Consider the following 6,784-nt stretch of genomic DNA (forward strand, 5'->3'; position numbering starts at 1 on the left):
CAACTCGCCAACAACATACTGCCTTTTTACTCTCCACTCTATTCAAGATTCCGAATCACGCACTGCGCCGACTCGTGTGTTGGTGACATCACTGCGCGAATTAGTGACTGAATCAACACCGTGGTGCAAAGAAATCCAAGCTCCAGTTAATGCTCTATCCTTTAGTATCGCTACAGCTGATTGAGCGAGAAACTGGGTCGAATTAGACTATCTTCAAATATGAGCAATATGAATCCAAGATGGTGGACGTGTTTACATTTCTCTCCTGATTCAATCTTCTTGATCTAAATTCTAGAAATATTTAGGCAGTGACAATATTACTAGAGTGGGAGGAAAGTGTTATTAGGTTGTCCAATAGCATTTTTAATTCAAGGATGGCGACAGATAGCAAGAAATTAGACAAAAAAGCCCCTGGTGCGAGGAGAGGATCTGGCGCCAAAATTGGCCCAGGAATGAAAACAAAGGGAAAAGGCAAGGACAAAAAGTCAGTGCCACAAGCAGACACATGCAAAGTTTGCCTCACAGATTTCATTGAGGAGAGATGTCTGCATATCTTGTGCGGACATCACCGGTGCTGAGTATGGCATTCTACAGAAGTCCTCCCATCTACACTGGTTCTGTGAGGATTGCGAGAATCCAGCCATGTCAGCAATCAGAGCAGAGCAGCTGATTGAAGGAAAGTGTCTTGAACTTTTTTCTGATTTTAGACAGACGATTTTAGATGATGTGAAGAAGGAAATTTCTAGTTTGAAAGCTGACTTTGAGAAGTTGAAGAAAGCTCAGACAGAGGCAGTAGGAAATAAGGCAAAGGGAATTTCAGAGAAGGAGAGGGAGGATTTGGCAAGCAAAGCTAGTTCTGCAACTACTCAGGAGATGACTGACCGTATTCGTAGGGAATCAAACTTGGTGTTTTTCGGTGTCCCAGAAAGTCAGGCTGCAGAGCTGGAGGAGAGGATTTCTGCTGACACTGAATATGTGAAAGACCTGTGTAGTCGCCAGTTGGGACAGTCAGTGGAAGTTGTGATATGCAAGAGACTTAGACCAAAGGATGGCAAAATTGCAACCAGACCCATGTTAGTCACTGTCAAGGACAAAACGCAGGTTAATAGAGTCTTGAAGGAAGCTAGAAAACTGAAAGATGTAGATGAGTTCAATAACGTGTACATTAAGAAAGACTCTACCCCTTTAGAAAGGCAGGAAATGAAGAATCTGATCGAGTTGAGGAACAAAAAGCGAGAGGAAACCAAGAGTCAGGGGGGGGGGGGACGAGAATTGGATAGTGAGATATGGGAGAGTTGTCAATGCCACCAGAAAGCAAAACAAAGGACTAACAGCAGACAAGTCAGGGGTGACCGAAGATTTCCCTCCGGTGGAAGCAAAGTAGGCAATAAGCCGAAAGACAGTGTAAATAGTCATAAAAACAGTGTACATAGTGTCTCTATTATTAAAAACAGTGTAAATAGTTTCTCTAGTCAAAAAAAAAACAATGTAAATAGCATCTCTAGTCATAAAAACAGTGTAAATAGTGTATCAAGTCATAAATCCAGTGTACATAGCGTCTCCAATCATAAAAACAGTGTACAGAGTGTCTCTAGTCATAAAACAGTACCTGTACATAATGGACCTTTAAAATGCTTTTACACAAATGCAGACTCTGTAATGAATAAAAGGAGTGAACTTTTAAGTGTGATAGCGCATGAAGGTGCAGACATTGTGTGTATTACAGAGACATTGCCAAAGAATCACAGTGGAAGGATTGAACCAGTTGAACTGCAGCTACAGGGTTATGATTGTTTTCACAATATGGGTCAGGACCAGTGCCATAGGGGTGTTGCAGTGTGGGTAAAGAAAAGTCATGGTGCTCAACCTGTGAAGCTGGATAGCAAGAATCAAACAGCACAAGAGTCAGTGTGGTGTGAGATTTCTCTCAAGTCAAAAGATAACCTTTTAGTGGGCACAGTGTATAGGTCTCCCAGTAGTTCAAAAGAAAATGATGTTCTAGTAAATGTGCTTTTAGTCAAATTGTCAGTGGGCAGGTCTCATGTCTTGGTAGTTGGCGACTTCAACCATCCAGCACTGAAATGGGTTGATGAAATTTCTCCCAAAGACTGTGACCATCCATCGTCAAAGTTTATGGAAGCGGTTAGGGACAGCTTTCTTGTTCAGCATGTGAAAAAGCCGACACATTTTCCAAATGAACAGACCCCAAATGTTCTTGACTTAGTGTTCACCAGTGAGCAAGACATGATTGAGACAGTTAGACATTTTGCACCATTAGGCAAAAGCCATCATCAGACTTTACTGTTTGGCTTGAAATGTTATACAGAGAGGAAGGCACAGCTTGGGAATCGTTTCAATTATACAAAAGGTGACTATAACATGCTTAGGGACTCTGTGCAATCGCTTAACATTTCTGACAAAATTAGAGACATGGACGTAACAGTTGCTTGGAAAACAGTCAAGAAGGAGGTTATGTCTGTTATTGAGGTTTGCGTGCCTAAGGTGAAGATTGGTGTTGCTAGGTCCAGACCACAGTGGATGAACAGTGATGTGACTGCTAAAATTGAGAAAAAGAAGCACGCTTATCAAAAGTATATGCAGTCAAGAGATGGCAAGGACTGCCTGCTATACACTAGTGCTAGGAACCAGGCTAAAAGTGCTTGTAGGTCCGCAGTTAGGAACTTGGAAAAGAATATTGCTCAGAACGCAAAGAAAAACCCTAAGGCATTTTTTGCTTACGCCAGGACAAAAACTAGAACACAAGAGGGAGTGGCTGACTTAAAGGATGGAGAAAGAAAAGTGTCATCTGATAAAGGAAAGGCAAACGTGCTAAACTCCTTTTTTAGTAGTGTTTTCACAAATGAGGACCTTAGTGATGTACCAGAATGTGAGATGAAAGACAGTGGCACTAAACTGGAGAGTATAGCTATAGACAGTGAAGATGTTCGAAAGCGACTTCTTTCCTTGAATCCAAACAAGTCGCCAGGTCCGGATGGTTTCCACCCTAGGGTACTAAAGGAACTAGCTGTTCAGGTTGCTGGCCCTCTGGCTCTCGTGTTTGAGAAATCCTTGAGGGAAGGTGTTCTTCCTTCAGACTGGAAAGAAGCGCAGGTCACACCCCTGTTTAAGAAAGGAGAAAAGAGTTCACCGGGAAATTGTCGGCCTGTCAGCCTTACAAGTGTGATATGCAAAGTTATGGAAGGAATTGTTAGAGACAGCCTGATTGACCATCTGACCTCAAATGAACTGTTATCAGGTTGCCAACATGGCTTTGTGTCCGGGCGTTCATGTGTAACAAACTTGTTAGCTACCCTAGAAGACTGGACATCTCTATTAGACAGTGGGTCTTCCGTAGACGCCATTTACCTAGATTTTTCAAAGGCATTTGACTCTGTCCCGCATGAGCGCCTAAAGGTCAAACTGAGGGCACTTGGAGTTCAAGGTGAAGTACTTGCCTGGATTGTTAATTTTCTTACGGACAGGCGTCAACGAGTTTGTATTAACGGACAGTTGTCTGATTGGGCGTGTGTAAGGAGTGGGGTGCCACAAGGTAGTGTGCTTGGACCATCACTTTTCGTAGCATTCATCAATGATTTACCAGAGACTGTATCAGGCTTGTGTTCTATGTATGCAGATGATACGAAAGTGTATGGTGAGGCTGACAGTGAGGTTGATATAAAGAGACTTCAGAGTGATCATGATAGTTTGGTCGATTGGACTGATACTTGGCAGCTAAAGTTTAATGCCGACAAATGCAAAGTGCTCCATTTAGGCAACAAAAACCAGAAAGCAACCTACAAAATGAGAAAACATGGGAGTGAGGAGATAATTGATTTACAAGAGACAACATTGGAGAAAGATCTGGGAGTTCATATGGACCCAGAGCTCAAGTTTTCACAGCATTTGGAAAGGCAGGTCAACAAAGCTAACAGAATGCTTGGACTGATAAGGAGATCTTTTGACTATCTTGACTGTGACACTATGAAGTTAATGTTTGCAGCTTTGGTCCGACCACATTTGGTGTTCGGAAACTGTGTATGGGCACCTTACCTTGAAAAGGATAAGAAGCTTATAGAGAGTGTGCTTAGGCGAGCAACAAAGGTCGTTAGTGGACTCAAGGACTTGAGTTATGAACAGCGCCTGAAAAGAGTAGGACTGCCAAGTATGGTCTATCGGCGTTTGAGAGGTGATATGATTGAGACCTATAAGTTCACACATTGCTTGTACGCGACTCAGGATAGGCTGTTCACAGTAGACAAAAAATCAGTAACCAGGGGCCACTCATATAAACTTCTGAAACCCAGAGTTAAAACCACCCTTCGACAGAACTTTTTTACACAGAGAGTAATTGAACGTTGGAACGCATTGCCAGCAAATGTCGTTGAAGCGCAGAGTGTCAATGCTTTCAAGAATAGATTAGATGCTGTGATGGAAAGTTATGTGCATAGTGTAGAAGTGCCTCCCACCCAAAATAGCTATGATCAAAAGATCAGTAAAGTGTAGTGTAGGCTAGCCCCTGATCACCAGTTGTGAACAAGACATTCAGTGACTGGAAAGACTCGGCGACAGGCCAGTGGCCTAATCAAGCGACGTCGATACCTTCTATTCTATTCTATTCTATTCTATTCTAAATAGCGGAGAACCCCTCGACTTGTGCCAGGATCTGAGAGCTCCACCGTTGGACTGGAGGGATGCGCACGTCATAATTAGGGTAACTTCGGCCATCCAAAATATTACATTAACTGTCAAAAACACTGATCATTGTCAAGTTTATTTGTAAGTAGAAAAAGAAAAACAACATAAAACTTAAAAATATGACATATTAAACAACCCCCCCCCCCCCCCCCCCACCTCTTTTTCACGATTATTGAATAAAGTAATTCTTTGCAACGAAACATTGTGGACGAATTTACCCACATTTTTATTGCTTGTAATGCCAAGTTGATGGTTACATGTGTATGAGTGTTTATTTGTGCGTGTGTGTGTGTGTGTGTGTGTGTGTGTGTGTGTGTGTTTGTGCGTGTGTATTTGTGTCAGTCAGAGAAAGAAAGCGAAGATTGTCAACAGTTATACTTTGGTGTGTTTTTTTTATTTCTTAAGTACTTAAGTGGAGTGATTTTTTTCTTTGTGATGCTTTAAGATCTGAATCTACCTTTTATTTGTGTAATCATTAATCGTATTCCACTGATTTCCATTATTTGAGATATACTTTGAAGTTTTGTTTTGTTAAACAATGCATTGCAATGAATCAAGTTGACTCTTTACTTCACCGACCGTTTGGGAGATTGACACTAGATGTCAAATTAGAAATAAAAAGACTAGTTCCTCACCAACCAACTGATTTTGAATTAACACAGGTGTGGAAATCTCGTTAACGCTCTTTTTCAGTGACATGGTATGACAGACATGAATGGCTCACGGTAAGTTTAGAAAAACGTTTCTTTTGTTTTTATTCTCTACATTTTACAGATACAACAAACACTGACAAATCATGGACATTTATAGGCTATAGTGACCTTAACCACTTCCATCGTATTTCTTGACCTCCTGAACGTTGTTTTAGCACCCTTAAAAGAGTGAAAAATTTATTGCGAAATTCAATGAAGCAGGAGCGGTTAAATTCGTTAATGATTCTGTCAATTCACAAAGCTGAAATAGATGCCATTCCAGATATCAATAAACAAATTATAAAAAGATTTGCAGATTTTCTTTACAAGTACTAAAAGTAAGTAATTTCTGTCAGAGGTTTCTTTTCTCTTTTGATTTACATTCATCACATATTGATTGCATTATCTACCAAATCCAATCCTTTAAACAAAGAATAATTACAAAGACCTTTTCACACGGGACTTGTATCTCAGTGTTGTGGCGTGTTGTTTTCATGAATTATTTGTTTTTGTGAGTTTTGTCCAGTCGCAGAAACCATCGACCCTCCCCCCAACCTTCCAAAAAAGAGAGTTTTTAACATGTGCTCTCTCCTCTTAATCGTGTTCACTGTTTTAGAATTTTATTTCCTTCTTCTAATCATGGCACCACCATATGCCGTCAATACGCCACGCCGCTTGTATATATATATATATATATATATATATATATATATATATATATATATATATATATATATATATATATATATATATATATATATATATTATATATATAATGTAAATTTCACTCACATTTTATTATATTATATATATATATATATATATATATATATATTATATATATATATATATATACACATATCTATATATATATATATATATATATATATATATATATATATATATATATATATATATATATATAGTAAATAAGGTCACTCACATTTTTCTGTCGATACAATTGTTTCAATGGCTTCCATATCGTCAGTCGGCAATTATCCAAAGTGTACTTTTCCCTTAATTGATTTCTATGTTGTTTATTTTCGTCCTTATCCTTACTTCCGCTTACTGTTACTGACTTACTGACTTAAGGCCATTCGCTTCATAATCATCCGATCGGGATGCCTCGGTTGCCTCTCTAATCATGTGTCATTTCCATCCACAGTTCACGGTCTTTTGCTGTGGATGCTAAGTTCATGATGTCTACCTTTGATTTTAATTCTTTGTTATTTTGAAGGCGTTTTAGGTCTCTTTTGAGGACAGTATGAATTGACGTGGGTGGTCTACCTTGATACTTCTAGTGTCCAGATGGGGTGAAAAAAAAGTATTCATCGCTTTATTAGCTGATATATTTTCATTTCTATACTCCCAAAAAACCGCCATCTTGCCTCCAGAAT

Source organism: Berghia stephanieae, chromosome 1 (assembly GCF_034508935.2).
Source record: "Berghia stephanieae isolate SIO BIC M18660-M18661 chromosome 1, UCSD_Bste_1.3, whole genome shotgun sequence".
Classification (NCBI taxonomy): Eukaryota; Metazoa; Mollusca; class Gastropoda; order Nudibranchia; family Aeolidiidae; genus Berghia; species Berghia stephanieae.